Source organism: Pristiophorus japonicus, chromosome 32 (genome assembly GCF_044704955.1).
Source record: "Pristiophorus japonicus isolate sPriJap1 chromosome 32, sPriJap1.hap1, whole genome shotgun sequence".
Taxonomy (NCBI): domain Eukaryota; kingdom Metazoa; phylum Chordata; class Chondrichthyes; family Pristiophoridae; genus Pristiophorus; species Pristiophorus japonicus.
Genome location: NC_092008.1, coordinates 11,368,528 through 11,387,517, shown reverse-complemented (window position 1 = coordinate 11,387,517; position 18,990 = coordinate 11,368,528). Strand labels below are relative to the sequence as shown.

General features: G+C 49.9%; 1 pseudogene; it reads right to left on the bottom strand.

Annotated features, from left to right (window-relative positions):
• LOC139240574 (tubulin alpha-1C chain-like) overlaps positions 1-18,990 on the bottom strand; it is a 52,897-nt pseudogene that overhangs the window by 25,948 nt on the left and 7,959 nt on the right.

The following is an 18,990-nucleotide window of genomic DNA, read 5'->3' as shown; positions in this document are numbered from 1 at the left end:
CAGTACTGAGTGAGCGCCGCACTGTCAGAGGGGCAACACTGAGGGAGCCCCGCACTGTCGGAGGGTCAGTACTGAGGGAGCGCTGCACTGTCGGAGGGTCAGTACTGAGGGAGCGCCGCACTGTCGGAGGGGCGGTACTGAGGGAGCGTCGCACTATCGGAGGGTCAGTACCGAGGGAGCGCCGCACTGTCAGAGGAGCAGTACTGAGGGAGCACCGCACTGTCGGAGGGGCAGTACTGAGGGAGCGCCGCACTGTCGGAGGGTCAGTACTGAGGGAGCGTGGCACTATCGGAGGGTCAGTACTGAGGAACGCCGCACTGTCAGAGGAGCGGTACTGAGGGAGCACCGCACTGTCGGAGGGTCAGTACTGAGGGAGCGCCGCACTGTCGGAGGGGCAGTACTGAGGGAGCGCCGCACTGTCGGAGGGTCAGTACTGAGGGAGCGCCGCACTGTCGGAGGGTCAGTACTGAGGGAGCCCCGATCTGTCGGAGGGTCAGTACTGAGGGAATGTTGTACTGTCGGAGGGGCAGTACTGAGGGAATGTTGTACTGTCAGAGGGTGAGTACTGAGGGAATGTTGTACTGTCGGAGGGGCAGTACTGAGGGAATGTTGTACTGTCGGAGGGTCAGTGCTGAGGGAATGTTGTACTGTCGGAGGGTCAGTACTGAGGGAATGTTGTACTGTCGGAGGGTCAGTGCTGAGGGAATGTTGTACTGTCGGTGGGTCAGTACTGAGGGAATGTTGTACTGTCAGAGGGTCAGTACTGAGGGAATGTTGTACTTTCGGAGGGGCACTGCTGAGGGAATGTTGTACTGTCGGAGGGTCAGTACTGAGGGAATGTTGTACTGTCAGAGGGTCAGTACTGAGGGAATGTTGTACTGTCGGAGAGTCAGTACTGAGGGAATGTTGTACTGTGAGAGGGTCAGTACTGAGGGAATGTTGTACTGTCAGAGGGTCAGTACTGAGGGAATGTTGTACTGTCGGAGGGTCAGTATTGAGGGAATGTTGTACTGTCAGAGGGTCCGTACTGAGGGAGCGCCGCACTGTCGGAGGGGCAGTACTGAGGGAGCCCCGCACTGTCGGAGGGGCAGTACTCAGGCAGCGCCGCATTGTCGGAGGGACAGTACTGAGTGAGCGCCACACTGTCAGAGGGGCAACACTGAGGGAGCCCCGCACTGTCGGAGGGTCAGTACTGAGGGAGCGCTGCACTGTCGGAGGGTCAGTACTGTGGGAGCGCCGCACTGTCGGAGGGGCGGTACTGAGGGAGCGTCGCACTATCGGAGGGGCGGTACTGAGGGAGCGTCGCACTATCGGAGGGTCAGTACCGAGGGAGCGCCGCACTGTCAGAGGAGCGGTACTGAGGGAGCACCACACTGTCGGAGGGGCAGTACTGAGGGAGCGCCGCACTGTTGGAGGGGCAGTACTGAGTGAGCACTGCACTGTCGGAGGGGCAGTACTGAGGGAGCGCCGCACTGTCGGAGGGGCAGCACTGAGTGAGCGCCGCACTGTCGGAGGGTCAGTAATGAGGGGGCGCTGCACTGTCGGAGGGTCAGTACTGAGGGAGCGCCGCACTATCGGAGGGTCAGTGCTGAGGGAGCGTGGCACTATCGGAGGGTCAGTACTGAGGAACGCCGCACTGTCAGAGGAGCGGTACTGAGGGAGCACCGCACTGTCGGAGGGGCAGTACTGAGGGAGCGCCGCACTGTCGGAGGGGCAGTACTGAGGGAGCGCCGCACTGTCGGAGGGTCAGTACTGAGGGAGCGCCGCACTGTCGGAGGGTCAGTACTGAGGGAGCCCCGATCTGTCGGAGGGTCAGTACTGAGGGAATGTTGTACTGTCGGAGGGGCAGTACTGAGGGAATGTTGTACTGTCAGAGGGTGAGTACTGAGGGAATGTTGTACTGTCGGAGGGGCAGTACTGAGGGAATGTTGTACTGTCGGAGGGTCAGTGCTGAGGGAATGTTGTACTGTCGGAGGGTCAGTACTGAGGGAATGTTGTACTGTCGGAGGGTCAGTGCTGAGGGAATGTTGTACTGTCGGTGGGTCAGTACTGAGGGAATGTTGTACTGTCAGAGGGTCAGTACTGAGGGAATGTTGTACTTTCGGAGGGGCACTGCTGAGGGAATGTTGTACTGTCGGAGGGTCAGTACTGAGGGAATGTTGTACTGTCAGAGGGTCAGTACTGAGGGAATGTTGTACTGTCGGAGAGTCAGTACTGAGGGAATGTTGTACTGTGAGAGGGTCAGTACTGAGGGAATGTTGTACTGTCAGAGGGTCAGTACTGAGGGAATGTTGTACTGTCGGAGGGTCAGTATTGAGGGAATGTTGTACTGTCAGAGGGTCAGTACTGAGGGAATGTTGTACTGTCAGAGGGTCCGTACTGAGGGAGCGCCGCACTGTCGGAGGGGCAGTACTGAGGGAGCCCCGCACTGTCGGAGGGGCAGTACTCAGGCAGCGCCGCATTGTCGGAGGGACAGTACTGAGTGAGCGCCACACTGTCAGAGGGGCAACACTGAGGGAGCCCCGCACTGTCGGAGGGTCAGTACTGAGGGAGCGCTGCACTGTCGGAGGGTCAGTACTGTGGGAGCGCCGCACTGTCGGAGGGGCGGTACTGAGGGAGCGTCGCACTATCGGAGGGGCGGTACTGAGGGAGCGTCGCACTATCGGAGGGTCAGTACCGAGGGAGCGCCGCACTGTCAGAGGAGCGGTACTGAGGGAGCACCACACTGTCGGAGGGGCAGTACTGAGGGAGCGCCGCACTGTTGGAGGGGCAGTACTGAGTGAGCACTGCACTGTCGGAGGGGCAGTACTGAGGGAGCGCCGCACTGTCGGAGGGGCAGCACTGAGTGAGCGCCGCACTGTCGGAGGGTCAGTAATGAGGGGGCGCTGCACTGTCGGAGGGTCAGTACTGAGGGAGCGCCGCACTATCGGAGGGTCAGTGCTGAGGGAGCGTGGCACTATCGGAGGGTCAGTACTGAGGAACGCCGCACTGTCAGAGGAGCGGTACTGAGGGAGCACCGCACTGTCGGAGGGGCAGTACTGAGGGAGCGCCGCACTGTCGGAGGGGCAGTACTGAGGGAGCGCCGCACTGTCGGAGGGGCAGTACTGAGGGAGCGCCGCACTGTCGGAGGGGCAGTACTGAGGGAGCACCGCACTGTCGGAGGGGCGGTACTGAGGGAGCGCCGCACTGTCGGAGGGGCGGTACTGAGGGAGCACCGCACTGTCGGAGGGGCGGTACTGACGGAGCCCCGCACTGTTGGAGGGGCAGTTCTGAGGGAGCCCCGCACTGTCGGAGGGGCGGTACTGAGGGAGCACCGCACTGTTGGAGGGGTGGTACTTTGCAAAGTCATAATTTACATTATCATTGGTCAGTCTTTCTGCGGCGAGTGTCTCACCTCCTGACTCCCCAAAGTCTTTCCACCATCTACAAGACACAAGTCAGGAGTGTTGACGCGGGAATCAAAGAGTTAAACACGTTTCAGATTTGGAAGGCCTGTGTTGAGTGTTGAGTGTCTTTGTCATACTCCACATCAAATGGCGTAGTCGGCAGGATGCAACTGGGCGAAAAACAGACCGATGTTTGCAGACCATCAACAGTGAGTATATTTTAAATACCACTCATAAATCCGATGTAATCTGCCGCGAAACGTGTCGGTTTCCTGGGGTGTCCGAACTTGTGAGAAAGGTCAGTAATGGTGCAAAAGACTTGAGGATAGTTAAGAGGTCACAATAATAATGATCTAAGTAGGATCGGCTTCGGAGGTTTGTAATTGCAGACCCGAGGTTCGAGGAAACCAGGTTAAAGGGGGAACAAACCGGTAGAGGGGTAGACGTACCAAAAATAGATGGCGTGAAAAGATATGCTCGATTAGGGGCCGGGGGGTTCACTGAGTAGGTATTTTGCTGACGACCATAGAACATTGATAGTTACTATGTTAAGTGATGGATGGGATCCCAAAGACCCCGCAAAACAAAAATGATGGTGGGAGAAAGGCAAATAAACAGACGGCCAAAGCAGGTTTGAGGATGGTCAGTCAATGTTTGCAATATAAGGCTATGGCCAGCTCTCAATTAGAGGAATTGCGCAAATTAAGAGTAGGAGATGAGAGTGGGTAGATCTAAGAAGAATATAACACTGACACAGAAGCTTCAGCTTTTGTGCCGAGGAAGAGAAAGATAAGCTTTGTTGAATGAAAGTGGTTGCGTGGAAGTTTTCTTGACTGTAGAATATTTGAGGTGGGGGTTAATGAATTTTCCAGTTGTCTCAAAGCCGGTCTTTTAAAAGAGAAATGGTCTTTGCTTTAATACCACCTACTTTTCTGGGCAGTGAGTTGAAAGTTTTTATCCTTTGTCGTGTTGTGCTAGATGTGGGAAGTTTAAGAAAATGTGAGGAAGTTCAATTGTGTACCTAGAATTGAATGACACTTTAAGTTAGAAACACAGATGAGGATTTATTTTGATGATGAGTTACGGAGCTAGGAAATGTACAAAGGATGGGTTTGTTTAACAAAAGATAAAACTTCAATTAAAAATGTGTGGATCATTTAAAATCAATTAGAATCGTAAAAATAGAAACATAGAAAATAGTGCAGGAATAGGCCATTCGAGCCTGCACCGCCATTCAATAAGATCATGGCTGATCTTTTGATCTTTCACCTCCTGCTTTCTCTCCATACCCCTTGATCCTTTTGGCCGTAAGGGACACATCTAACTCCCTTTTGAATATATCCAATGAACTGGCATCAACAACTCTGCGGTAGAGAATTCCACAGGTTAACAACTCTCTGTGAAGAAGTTTCTCCTCATCTCGGTCCGAAATGGCCTACCCTTTATCCTTGAACTATGTCCCCTGGTTCTGGACTTCCCCAACATCGGGAACGTCCTTCCTGCATCTAACCTGTCCAGTCCCGTCAGAATTTTATATGTTTCTATGAGATCCCCTCTCATCCTTCTAAACTCCAGTGAATACAGGCCCAGTCGATCCAGTCTCTCCTCATATGTCAGTCCTGCCATCCTGGGAATCAGTCTGGTGAACCTTCGCTGCACTCCCTCAATAGCAAGAACGTCCTTCCTCAGATTAGGAGACCAAAACTGAACACAATATTCCAGGTGAGGCCTCACTAAGGCCCTGTACAACTGCAGCAAGACCGCCCTGCTCCTATATTAAAATCCTCTCACTATCCAACATACCATTTGCCTTCTTCACCGCCTGCTGTACCTGCATGCCAACCTTCAATGACTGATGAACCATGACACCCAGGTCTCGTTGCACCTCCCCTTTTCCTAATCTGTCACCATTCAGATAATATTCTGCCTTCGTGTTTTTGCCACCAAAGTGGATAACCTCACATTTATCCACATTATACTGCACCTGCCATGCATTTGCCCACTCACCTAACCTGTCCAAGTCACCCTGCAGCCTCTTAGCGTCCTCCTCACAGCTCACACCACCACCCAGCTTAGTGTCATCTGCAAACGTGGAGATATTACATTCAATTCCTTCATCTAAATCATTAATGTATATTGTAAATAGCTGGGGTCCCAGCACTGAGCCCTGCGGCACTCCACTAGTCACTACCTGCCATTCTGAAAAGGACCCGTTTATCCCGACTCTCTGCTTCCTGTCTGCCAACCAGTTCTCTATCCACGTCAGTACATTACCCCCAGTACCATGTGCTTTGATTTTGCACACCAATCTCTTGTGTGGGACCTTGTCAAAAGCCTTTTGAAAGTCCAAATACATCACATCCACTGGTTCTCCCTTGTCCACTCTACCAGTTACAGCCTCAAAAAATTCTAGAAGATTTGTCAAGCATGATTTCCCTTTCATAAATCCATGCTGACTTGGACCAATCCCGTCACTGCTTTCCAAATGCGCTGCGATTTCATCTTTAATAATTGATTCCAACATTTTCCCCACTGCTGATGTTAGACTAACCGGTCTATAATTACCCGTTTTCTCTCTCCCTCCTTTCTTAAAAAGTGGGGTTACATTAGCTACCCTCCAGTCCATAGGAACTGATCCAGAGTCGATAGACTGTTGGAAAATGATCACCAATGCATCCACTATTTCTAGGGCCACTTCCTTAAGTACTCTGGGATGCAGACTATCAGGCCCTGAGGATTTATCGGCCTTCAATCCCATCAATTTCCCTAACACAATTTGCTGACTAATAAGGATTTCCTTCAGTTCCTCCTTCTCACTAGACCCTCGGTCCCATAGTATTTCCAGAAGGTTATTTGTGTCTTACTTCGTGAAGACAGAACCAAAGTATTTGTTTAACTGGTCCGCCATTTCTTTGTTCCCCATTATAAATTTACCTGAATCTGACTACAAGGGACCTATGTTTGTTTTCACTAATCTTTTTCTCTTCACATATCTATAGAAGCTTTTGTAGTCAGTTTGTATGTTCCCGGCAAGCTTCCTCTCATACTCTATTTTCCCCCTCCTAATTAAACCCTTTGTCCTCCTCTGCTGTATTATAAAATTCTCCCAGTCCTCAGGTTTGCTGCTTTTTCTGGCCAATTTATACGCCTCTTCCTTGGATTTAACACTCTCCTTAATTTCCCTTCTTAGCCACGGTTGAGCCACCTTCCCCGTTTTATTTTTACTCCAGACAGGGATGTACAATTGTTGAAGTTCATCCATGTGATCTTTAAATGTTTGCCATTGCCTATCCACCGTCAACCCTTTAAGTATCACTCGCCAGTCTATTCTAGCCAATTCACGTCTCATACCATCGAAGTTACCTTTCCTTAAGTTCAGGACCCGAGTCTCCGAATTAACTGTGTCACTCTCCATCTTAATAAAGAAATCTACCATATTATGGTCACTCTTCCCCAAAGGGCCTCACACAACAAGATTGCTAATTAGTCCTTTCTCATTACACATCACCCAGTCTAGGATGGCCAGCTCTCCAGTTGGTTCCTCGACATACTGGTCTAGAAAACCATCCCTAATAAACTCCAGGAAATCCTCCTCCACCGCATTGCTACCAGTTTGGTTCGCCGAATCAATATGTAGATTAAAGTCGCCCATGATAACTGCTGTACCTTTATTGCACGCGTCCCTAATTTCTTGTTTGATGCTATCCCCAACCTCACTACTACTGTTTGGTGGTCTATACACAACTCCCACTAACGTTTTCTGCCCATTGCAATTCCGCAGCTCCAACCATACCGATTCCACAGCATCCAGGCTAATGTCCCTCCTTACTATTGCATCAATTTCCTCTTTAACCAGCAACGCCACCCCGCCTCCTTTTCCTCTCTGCCTATCCTTCCTAAATGCTGAATACCCTTGTGTGTTGCGTTCCCAGCCTTGGTCACCCTGGAGCCATGCCTCCGTGATGCCAATTACATCATATCCGTTAACTACTATCTGCACAGTTAGTTCGTCCACCTTATTACGAATACTCCTCGCATTGAGGCACAGTCTTCAGGCTTGTCTTTTTAACACCCTTTGCCCCTTTAGAATTTTGCTGTAATGTAGCCCTTTTTGCCTTCCGTTTCTCTGCCCTCCACTTTTACTTTGCTTCTTTCTATCTTTTGCTTCTGCCCCCTTTCTACTTCCCTCTACCTCCCTGTATAGGTTCCCATCAAAGTGTTGTCTTTTCCATTTGGTTATTGCAGGCCAAGACGCCCAATTACTTGTGTAAAAAAAAACATGTAATCATTGATTACATTGGGTTGAAAGGTAATAAATTTAATCTATGAGTGAGATAAAGAAAGGAGAAGGGAAGGGTGTAATGTCTTTTTTTAAAAAGCCTGCATGGGTTACTTGAGGCTACAGGCTGGGAAAGCTCTGCCCTCGTTTCCTTTGTGTGGGATCTTATTTTAAATGACTTGAAAGCTTCTAGTTTAGTAAAAGAGATTTATATAAAAAGATTTGCAGTATAGTATTTGAATTGGGATTTTGAGATATTCTTCTTATTAAACATTTTGTTAATATTGGAAAATCTTGGGATTGGAAATCTTTGTAAAATAAATAATACTAAAGAGTTTAAAAAAAAATACTAAAAGTTTGGAAACAAGCTAAAAATGCCATTTTCTCTGATGAGAGACAGAAATGCACGGGGACAGAATGAGACCCATAGCTTACTATTCAACCCAACAATCGCCAGTAGCCGCGGGCTTGTCCAGATGTGTGGCTGCACTAGACTATGCCACATGGGCAGTCAAGGCCAGCCAACCTGTCGTGATGACAGGCGGAATTGTCCTACACACCAAACACACTCTGGTGGAAATGTTGAATACTGGAAATATTGGGCCGTTTTTAATGTTCGCTGAGCGAAGTGGGAAGCCATTTTACTGCTCCACGATGAATCAGTAAAGATAGTCAGAGACACTGGGGAAAACCCGGCAGAAGGAATCCTCACTAGCGGAAAGCCCCACGAATGTAACGCATTAGAATGGGAAGATTGCCCAGGGAATGTAAGTGAGGTAGCTCTCGAAAACCCAGACCTCACATTGTATGGGGACGGATCCCGACGGCCACCCACGTACGGGATGGGCGGTATTAAACCAGCATCTTGAGGTAGTGATGCAGGGATTGCTGGGCAGAGGCTTTCGGCTCGAGTAGCGGAATGAACCGCGCTGATAGTAGCCTTATTACTGGCAGAGGGAAAGACAGTGATTATGTATACAGATAGCAGGTATGCCTTTGGGGTAGTACATGACTACATGGCAGCATGGGGAAGGAGAGGGTTTGTTACCTCTCCATCAAACATGATGAACGTATAAAATTATTATGAGAAGCAGCCAGCAAACCAGCTAAAGCAGCAGTGATAAAGGTAAAGGCCCATCAGCGAGTAGTGGACAAAATACAGCGTGAAAATGAGGCTGCGGACAATGCCGCCCGAGAAGCGGCCACACCCGCAGACATAAAGTAGAGTCAGTATGTAGCATTACAACAGAGGGGAACATAAACATAGTTAAACTGCACGCAGATACGAACGAGGAAGAAAGATCAGAATGGGAGAGGGAGGGAGGATCACTTGGTATCGACTCCGTGTGGAGAAAGGGCGGAAAGATGTTGGCCCCTTCCCGCATTCGGCAAATGATCATGGGGCTACACCACGGTATTAACCATGCCGGGCGCAATGCCGTGATATCCAATATCTCACGGGATTGGTGGTGGCCGGGAATTGGGCGAGACGTTGCTAAACACTGTCAGCACTGTGTTACGTGTGCCCAACATAATCCGGGAAAAGCGATAAAAATAAGGATTGCGAACCAACCCCGCCCACGGGGACCATGGGAAAACATACAATTGATTTTACTGGGCCCCTAATAAACTCCAGGGGAAGGAGGTACTGCTTGGTGATTATTGACCAGTTTACAAGGTGTGTGGAAGCATTCACCAGCCGTAACTGCACCGTAACCACGGTAGCCCGTATACTAGCGGAAGAGGTAATTCCTAGATAGGGGATTACCATTCAGATAGATTCGGACCAAGGGACTCATTTCACAGGAAAGATAATGAAGCACAAATTCCACATCCCGTCCCATCCCCGGAGTTCGGGAATGGTAGAAAGAATGAACAGAACCCTCAAAACCTCCCTGAGTAAAACGATCCAGGGACCCAGACAGGCCTGGCCGGAACTCCTGCCCACCATATTGATGAGACTGTGTGCTACACCGAACCACATAACAGGACTCACCCCTTACGCACTAATGACTGGACTGAACTGAAACTTCCTGAGGGAATAGTTACAGGAAGAGTAGAGTTAGGATCTTTACACGCTAGAATTAGGCAGTATGTGATGGAACTGAGTAGGCAGCTGAAAGGTATGTGACAGGAAGTGCGAGATAAGCAGGAAGAGGAAGACGAGAATAAAGGAACAAAACCCCCGGTGGTAGTACCCGAGGTGGGGGGAGGGGTAATGGTTAGGGTATAACCAGAAAAATCTGGATTCGCCCCTCAACAGAGCAGACCCTATGAGGTACTGGTTAGCAGAGACACATGCGCATGCGTAAATATGAAAGGTGGAGACCATTGGAAACATTGGTCCCAGCTGAAAGAATATGGGGAGTGGAGAGGAATGCATTGATAGATGTATTTTTCAGGAGACTAGGATTAATATTTGCAATACTAGGGGTACTTGCTATAATAAAATGGACCTGGGAAAGGTCACATGCCCGGAGAAATGGTGCAAACAATCGGTAGAAGTAGAATCTAACTAAAAGCCTGGCATATCCAGGATGTGTTTTGTCAACAGAATGCATATAAACGTGATCACCACCGCCCTCATAACTCTACAAGGGCAAGGAAGAAATTAGTAGCCCATCACCTGCCCCAGAGAGAAGTACAAGTTGTGACAATCATACAGGAGGGGGAACTCCAAGGTGCCCTCAGAAACAAAGGGGGCCAAAGGAAGGTTAGTAATGAGATACACGGAGGAAAAAATACACTTTGGAACACGCCAGAAGATAATCGCGATATTTCTAAATCTGACCGATCTAACGATCCCCAGTTCCTGCGGGTCAGAAACAATAAGCATGTATAAAAACCTGACACTGCGGGCCTTAGATGGACCCGAGTCCAAGACCCTGAGGTTTAGCACATTAAAAGGGAAGGTTAGACAAAAAAGGGAGAAATGACGGGCGTGGGATGTGTGATGGGCACAGCCACGGTAAATGCTATCGATCTCCAGATGGTAGAAGAGCACGTTGACACACTCACCCAAACCCTAAGAGGGTTGCTGGAAAGGGGAAATGATAATGAGAAAATGCAGGCCCCATTGGGAGATGGGGCCGAACGAGAATTGTTACAAGTGGCCCACACACTAAGTGATCATGCCAAGACAATGAACTTAATAAACACGAACCAAAAGTAAAATAGCAAAAGCGGACGTAACGCTGCAGTATGCAACGGGTATGGAGCATGGATGAGAAGTACAGTAGGCCATAACTTCGAACAGCTACAAAATGAGAAGGTCCCAGATTGGATAACCAATGATGTATTCAGGGAATGGACCTTGAGCAAAAGGGAAACAGACGCCTGTGAAATCAGGCGAAACAGCCATGCATGGGTTCCTAAAACCAAATGTGTAACTGGTCATCAGAATGTAATCGGATTTATACTGTCAATTCCACAATATGATGTGGCCAAGGGAAATATCCTGTATAACGTTGACAATATAGGAGAAATAACAAACCAAACACGGGTCAGATACCACAAACTGCATCAATACATTATTAAGAAGGGAGATGATACCAAGGGTGTGTGCATTAAAGATTGTTTATAGAAACATAACATGGAAAAATAGGTGCAGGAGTAGGCCATTCGGCCCTTCGAGCCTGCACCACCATTCAATAAGATCTTGGCTGATCACTCCTTCAGTACCCCTTTCCCTGCTTTCTCTCCATACCCCTCGATCCCCTTAACCGTAAGAGCCATATCTAACTCCCTCTTAAATATATCCAGTGAACTGGCCTCAACAACTCTCTGCGGCAGGGAATTCCACAGGTTAACAACTCTGAGTGAAGAAGTTTCTCCTCATCTCAGTCCTAAATGGCCTACCCCTTATCCTAAGACTATGTCCCCTGGTTCTGGACTTCCCCAACATCGGGAAAATTCTTCCTGCATCTAACTTGTCCAGTCCCGTCAGAATCTTATATGTTTCTATGAGATCCCCTCTCATTCTTCTAAACTCCAGTGAATAAAGGCCCAGTTGATCCAGTCTCTCCTCATACGACAGCCCAGCCATCCCTGGAATCAGTCTGGTGAACTCCCTCAATAGCAAGAACGTCCTTCCTCAGACTAGGAGACCAAAACTGAACACAATATTCCAGGTGAGGCCTCACTAAGGCCCTGTACAACTGCAGTAAGACCTCCCTGCTTCTATACTCAAATCCCCTCGCTATGAAGGCCAACATACCATTTGCCTTCTTCACCGCCTGCTGTACCTGCATGCCAACTTTCAGTGACTGATGAACCATGACACCCAGGTCTCATTGCACCTTCCCTTTTCCTAGTCTGCCACCATTCAGATAATATTCTGCCTTCGTGTTTTTGCCCCCAAAATGGATAAATGTGATAACCTCACATTTATCCACATTATACTGCATCTGCCATGCATTTGCCCACTCACCTATCCTGTCCAAGTCACCCTGCAGCCTCTTAGCGTCCTCCTCACAGCTCACACCGCCACCCAATTTAGTGTCATCTGCAAACTTGGAATATTACACTCTATTCCTTCATCCAAATCATTAATGTATATTGTAAATAGCTGGGGTCCCAGCACTGAACCCTGCGGCACTCCACTAGTCACTGCCTGCCATTCTGAAAAGGACCCGTTTATCCCGACTCTCTGCTTCCTGTCTGCCAACCAGTTCTCTATCCACGTCAGTACATTACCCCCAATACCATGTGCTTTGATTTTGCACACCAATCTCTTGTGTGGGACCTTGTCAAAAGCCTTCTGAAAGTCCAAATATACCACATCCACTGGTTCTCCCTTGTCCACTCCGCCAGTTATATCCTCAAAAAATTCCAGAAGATTTGTCAAGCATGATTTCCCTTTCATAAATCCATGCTGACTTGAACCAATCCTGTCACTGCTTTCCAAATGCGCTGCTATTTCATCCTTCATGATCGATTCCAATCGATCATGAAGAATAACCAGGTTGTTTTGTGCCGAGAACATCTCAAATTTGATCAGGATGACTGTGGATATAGCCGTACAGAAGGATGTGTCCTGAGCATAACCCCGCTGCTGCTGGATTTCGAGACAACAGCAGCACCGCGAAGTAACGGGCAATGGTGTGTTAGCACCACAACCACTAACATGACTGTGAGAGGAGTAACGCATTGCCCCATCACTATCACTGACTTTTGCTTTACGACCAGAGACATATTCAGGGACATATTATATACCCAGAATTGAGAGAAGAAACTATCAGTGGAATGGTGGTAGACACTATAAAGGCGGGATATGAGGGCTTCGAAGAGCCTCAGGGAAAACCCATTCCCAAACTAAGTGAGGAACAGACAGCGTTGGAGAAGAGTGACAAAAATACATCATCCTGATGAAAGAGATTGTTGAGCTGCAAAAGGACACAAAGGAAGTGTTGGCCAATCAACCCTGGTCTACACGACTATGGGATTTTGGACTTAATGTTCATGTACACCCTTGGATAAGAATTATGTCACATGTATTAGTGCAGATGTTGGTTATAATTATATTACTGTTTGAATGGTGCTTTAGATGTAGGAGGAGAAGGATGAAAGCGCTGGTTAAAAAGCCGCTCAGAAACACGAAACGAAGCCTTTGCTGAAAGTAAGTAACAGGAGAGACAAACCAAACCAACACTAAAACCTGCTATGAGTCTGAGTGTCCCAATCCTATCGTCTGATCAATGAAATCGGGGCAGGAGATACACGGGTCTAATAAGGTAAAATTGGTCACGGTGGGTTAATAGAATAACCATGTGACCAAAGTGTGGATTGAAGCGGGAACTAAAGAGTTAAACACATTTTAGATTAGGAAGGCAAATGTGGCGAAATTAGCAGGTGCAACTATAGGACAATGGTGCAATTCCTGTTATTCAGAGCTAATGTCGTAGGCCTAAGAAGTGGCTTCCTGTTGTTATTCAGAAGTAAGAAATAGATTCCTGTTCGTGGCAGGAGGCAGGATACAGGATACATATGATCATACCCAAGGAGGATGTGAAATAATTAGCAAAGTTGAAATTAAACAATCTGTAACAAAGTGAAAAGAATTGTCTTGCGGTAGAAAGACTGACCAATGATAATGTAAATGATGACTTTGCAAAGAATTCTGTGTAAAAGAAGCAGCTCCTAAAGTGCTCGATGAGAACGATTGGGAAGGCATCCAGTTAAGGAACTGGTGCAGACCGTGTCTCCCTTGATCAAGCAATTAAACAATTATTTCCTCCACAACAGGCCTGTGTTGAGTGTCTTTGTCATACTCAACATCAATTGTGATGGAACATTCTCCACTTGCCTGGATGAGTTGCAGCTCCAGCAACACTCGAGAAGCTCGACACCATCCAGGACAAAGCAGCCCCGCTCGATGGGCCACGCTCCCCACAACCTTCAACACTCCCTCCCTCCACCACCGGCGCACCGTGGCTGCAGTGTGCACCGTCCACAAGATGCACCGCGGCAACTCGCCAAGGCTTCTTTGAAAGCACCTCCCAAATCCACAACCTCTACCGCCTAGAAGGTCAAGGGCAGCAGGCGCACAGGAACACCACCCCCTCCACGTTCCCCTCCCAGTCACACACCATCCCTCGACTTGGAAATATATCGGCCGTTCCATCATCATCGCTGGGTCAAAATCCTGGAACTCCCTCCCCAACAGCACAGTGGGAGCACCTTCACCACACGGACTGCAGCGGTTCAAGAAGGCGGCTCACCACCACCTTCTCAAGGGGCAATTAGGGATGGGCAATAAATGCCGGCCTGGCCAGCGACGCCCACATCCCAGGAACGAACAAAGAAAATGTCGATTTTAACATTTGGTGAAATGAGTTGCATGTAGGCCTGGATAGAGTAGTTCGCACTCAGCCCATGGAAAGAAATGGCTCGACAGACTGGTACTTTTACGCTCAGGGCTTTCTAGTTTATGACTGCAGGTGCAAGAAAAGCAGTGAGGAGAAATGTGGCTTTTGGGATTTAATTTAAAACCCACACTCACCTTGAACCCAGTCGGGCACCAATCAACAAACTGGATCGAGCGCTTGGTCTTGATGGTGGCGATGGCTGCGTTGACATCCTTCGGCACCACGTCCCCTCGGTACAGCATGCAGCATGCCATGTACTTGCCCTGGCGGGGGTCGCACTTCACCATCTGGTTGGCTGGCTCAAAGCATGCGTTGGTGATCTCTGCCGTGGATAGTTGCTCGTGGTAAGCCTTCTCGGCCGAAATAAGGGGCGCGTAGTTCACCAGCGGGAAGTGGATGCGGGGATAGGGGACCAGGTTGGTTTGGAACTCAGTCAGATCCACATTCAGGGCACCGTCGAACCGTAGTGATGTTGTGATGGACGACACTAACTGTGCCATGAGACGGTTGAGGTTGGTGTAGGTGGGACGCTCGATGTCAAGGTTACGGCGACACACATCGTAAATGGCCTCGTTGTCCACCATGAAGGCACAGTCAGAGTGCTCGAGGGTGCAGTGGGTGACCAGCACGGAATTGTAGGGCTCGACCACCGCGGTGGAAATCTGCGGCGCTGGGTAATCGGAAAACTCCAGTTTGGATTTCTTGCCGTAGTCGACGGAGAGTCTCTCCATCAGGAGCGAAGTAAAGCCCGAGCCGGTCCCACCCCCGAAACTGTGGAAGATGAGGAAACCCTGTAGTCCTGTGCACTGGTCAGCCTGTGAGCAAAGAAAGTGAACAACATTAAATGGTGTGACAAAAGAGACTCTAAAAACCAGACAATGCCCTCACCATATCAGCGTCTCACTGCATGGCAAGTCCCAAGTCCTTAAGAGTTCTTGGTAACAACTGGCCCATGTTCTTATGTAACTGTTGAATATAGAAAGTACAGAGGAGAACTAAATGAGGAAATAAGAGGGGCAAAGATAGTGTATGAGAATATTCTAGCGGGTAACGCAAGAGAGAACCTGAAGTCTTGATGATTGGGTCAAATGGTGATAGGCAATAGTAGCCTCCAAAAGTGAATTGGATAAATACCTTCAACACTCCCTCCCTCCACCACCGGCGCACCGTGGCTGCAGTGTGCACCGTCCACAAGATGCACCGCGGCAACTCGCCAAGGCTTCTTCACCAGCACCTCCCAAACCCGCGACCTCTACCGCCTAGAAGGTCAAGGGCAGCAGGTCCATGGGAACACCACCCCCTCCACGTTCCCCTCCCAGTCACACACCATCCCTCGACTTGGGAATATATCGGCCGTTCCTTCATCGCAGGGTCACAATCCTAGAACTCCCTCCCTAACAGCACTGTGGGAGCACCTCCACCACACGGACTGCAGCGGTTCAAGGCGGCGGCTCACCACCACCTTCTCAAGGGGCAGTTAGGGACGGGCAATAAATGCCGGCCTGATCAGCAACACCTACACCCCGTGAATGAATCTTTAAAATCCGACACAATTCAGGCAATTCCACAGCTCCCACCCTGCAGTCCATCATCATCAGAGGCAGTCCCTCGAAGCGAGGGTGACTTGATTCCACACCAAAAAGGGATGAGTTCACAGGTGTTCCAATGAAAGACCTAATATCCCGGATCCCGAACTACATCCTGAAGGGTGGGAGATGCCTGTGGGTGGATTGTTTTAACGTGGGGTGGCCGTTGCACACCAGCCACCACACGGGGCTTGACAGAGCGAGGTCTGGGTCCAGGGGCAAGGGTCAACCAGGACAGCTGGAGACCAGCTCTGCTGCACGGACCCAGTGCGCCCACATATCGCACAGTGTGGGCTGGGCCCGTGCTGCCCCTGGGCTCCGAACTCACACCTCCCCTGGGCCCCGATCACGTCCCTCTACAGTCTCTCGCCGCTCCTTCGCCCCGACCTCGCCGCTCCTGCTGCACCTGCCCGCGCTCCAATCAGCGACCTGGACCTTGATGATGTCACTCTTCGCTGCGGTCGTTCTCTTGCACCAGCTCGTGCTGCTCCCTGGAATGGCCTCCACGCTTCTCCCAGGCTGCTGCACCTCCGCTCCTTTGCAGTGGACTGGAGGTGGCAGTGGTGCTTGGGCCAGAAGCGCGTGTGCGTGTGTGCGTGTGTGCGTGTGTGCGTGTGTGCGTGTGCGTGACACCACTGCTGCTTTCCGCAGAGGGTGCTGTTTAGTGTTGGGGGAACCAGACTAAAATGGGGCACTGGAGAGCTGTGGCCACGGCAGACTAAAGCGAAACAACTTACCACCTTCCGGACACGATCCAAGACCAGATCCACAATCTCCTTGCCGACCGAGCAGTGGCCCCGTGCGTAGTTACTGGCCGCATCCTCCTTGCCGGTGATGAGCTGTCGGTAAGTGCCAGTGAGAACCTCATCTGGGGGGCAGAGAACCGAGACTTAAGGACAGGAACACAGGACATTGCAGTAACTTTGATACAAGTCCACAAGTTGAGTGGACAGTAGCCACACTCACTCAGAATGGATGTTTTTACAATTGAGAATGATTTGACACAAAGCTTTATTCTGCAAATAGTCCATTGGGACTAAAGGGATTTGCAGTCAGATGTTAAATGGTCTTGGCCTGACACCTATTAGATAAATACTTCATCGTCTCCAGGCCAGATCCAAGACCACCCAAACCTGTGTCGTCACACTGCAGTACACGAATGACGCTTGTGTCTGTGCGCATTCAGAGACTGAACTCCAAGTCATCGTCAACATCTTTACTGAGGCATACAAAAGCACGGGCCTTACACTAAACATCCGTAAGGTCCTCCACCAGCCTGTCCTCGCCACACAGCACGACCCCTCAGTCATCAAAATCCACGGCGCGGCCCTGGACACCGTGGACCATTTCCCATACCTCGGGAGCCTATTATCAGCAAGGGCTGACATCTATGATGAGATTCAACACCGCCTCCAGTGCACCAATGCAACCTTCGGCCGCCTGAGGAAAAGAGTGTTCGAAGACCAGGCCCTCAAATCTGCCAGCAAGTTCATGGTCTACAGGGCTGTAGTGATACCCGCCCTCCTGTATGGCTTAGAGACATGGACCATGTACAGTAGACATCCCAAATCGCTGGAGAAATACCACCAACGATGTCTCCACAATATCCTGCAAATCCCCTGGGAGGACAGACGCACCAACGTTAGCGTCCTCAACCAGGCCCAACATCCCCAGCATCGAAGCACTGACCACACTCGACCAGCTCCGCTGGGCAGGACCACATTGTCCGCATGTCCCCGACACGAGACTCCCAAAGCAAGCGCTCTACTCGGAACTCCTTCACGGCAAGCGAGCCCAAGATGGGCAGAGGAAATGTTTCAAGGACACCCTCAAAGCCTCCCTGATAAAATGCAACATCCCCACTGACACCTGGGAGTCTCCGGCCAAAGACCAGTCCGCCCTCAGTGGAGGAAGTGCATCCAGGAGGGCGCTGAGCACCTCGAGTCTCGTCGCCGAGAGCGTGCAGAAACCAAGCGCAGGCAGCGGAAGGAGCGTGCGGCAAACCAGTCCCACCCTCCCCTTCCCTCAACCACTGTCTGTCCCACCTGTGACAGGGACGGTGGTTCCCGTAGTGGACTGTCCAGTCACCTGAGAACTCACTTTTGGATTAGAAGTAAGTCTTCCTCGATTTCGAGGGTCTGCCTATGACATATCTCAAACCCCAATGGCTCTTTTTGTAACTATGACGACAGTGCAGTTTTGAGACAGCCAGATTGCCCCCAGTAGACTCATCTACTCCTCCCTTACCATCGTTCCTTGACACACAGTGATTGCCACCCAACTCTTTGCCTCCTTCTCTCACTCCCCTTCCAAGAGTATAGCCCTATCCCCCCCAATATCACATGCTGACATTATGGCCCCAGGCCACTCCTCATCTATATGCTCCCTCTCCGTGATATTGCCCATGACCACTGGCTCAGCTCCAAATCTGCACCAAAGATCTCCATTTTGACCTCTCCACCATCAGCCTCGTGCTGTTCAAGCGCATGTTGGGACATCAAGTTGTACAAGAACAAAAGTTTTGTTGCAGTTCGAAATTGGGCATTTCACCAAGTTAATGGCTTGGCACAAGGTGCCCATTCTGGTCCTGATTTGGGAAGAGTAAGCAGAAGCAGGAACACTGCAATTGGCCACAATCCATGATCCCTGCTGGATAGTGTGTTTGTACGGATGCCGATTAAAGATAGGAGATTATTCTGTTGTGCTGCACCCAATAAGGACTTCCATTTCTATAGAGTCTTTCACGGCCACCAGATGTTTCAAAGTGCTTTACAGCCAATGAAGTACTTTTGGAGTGTAGTCACTGTTGCAATGTAGGAAACGCGGCAGCCAATTTGCGCACAGCAAGCTCCCACACACAGTAATGTGGTAAT